Below are 807 nucleotides of genomic sequence, written 5' to 3'. Positions count from 1 at the left end.
AGCAGGACGTTATGGATGCCTCTGGTCTTTTAAATCTAAATTTTACACAGAGAGATGCTTTAATTCTGCAAAGATGATGCAGAAGCATAACCCCAGGGATGAACCGAGATCACCAGGACTACTTCTGTGTTTAAGGCTCATAACCCAAGGTATTACTTAGAGCCACTGATGTTTTAAAGTCCCTATATTTAAACATCACTCAAGTTTTAAAATCGAGTTGGACATTTTTCCCTCTTTTAGTCTCTTTAGATAAAACTGTGTACAGTGCTGCTTAAAATCCTCACGCTGCTCCTAACTGCCTACAAAATAACAGTGCCTTGAAGCTTGACAATGTTTTTGGAATCCACTAAGGTCCTACAGGCAGCATTTCCAGAGGTGAAATCTCTCTGTATTTTATAAAAACCTCAGTCACTCAGTAACAGAAATCTGGATTTCGCTGGCCTGGCTGGCTGACCTTTCTGGAATGACTTGCCTGCCCAGGTGTGTCCAGCTGCTCTGCTGTCTAAGGTGATGAAACACTAAGGTAACTCCCCTGAAGGCAGGGCCTGAGCAAGCCCAGCAGCAGCCCAGCCCCTTTCCCAGAGGCTGGTGACCTGGGGAGCAGCAGCATCACCCCAGAGGAAAGCGGTGTGTGAAGACACTTCCCTCAGCACACCCCTTGCTCAGGATCCAAACCAACAGCGACCACGGGACAGGCTCCATCCCAAGGTCACAGCATCCAGCCCATCTCCACACGCAGCCTGGGGCTGGGGAAAGCCAAGAGAGGTCCTCGCCCCCTCCCTGGACTCTGCAGCACCCCAAAGGACA

Source organism: Antrostomus carolinensis, unplaced genomic scaffold, assembly GCF_000700745.2.
Source record: "Antrostomus carolinensis isolate BGI_N321 unplaced genomic scaffold, ASM70074v2 scaffold35322, whole genome shotgun sequence".
In the NCBI taxonomy this organism is placed as follows: Eukaryota; Metazoa; Chordata; class Aves; order Caprimulgiformes; family Caprimulgidae; genus Antrostomus; species Antrostomus carolinensis.
This window is presented reverse-complemented; position numbering follows the sequence as displayed.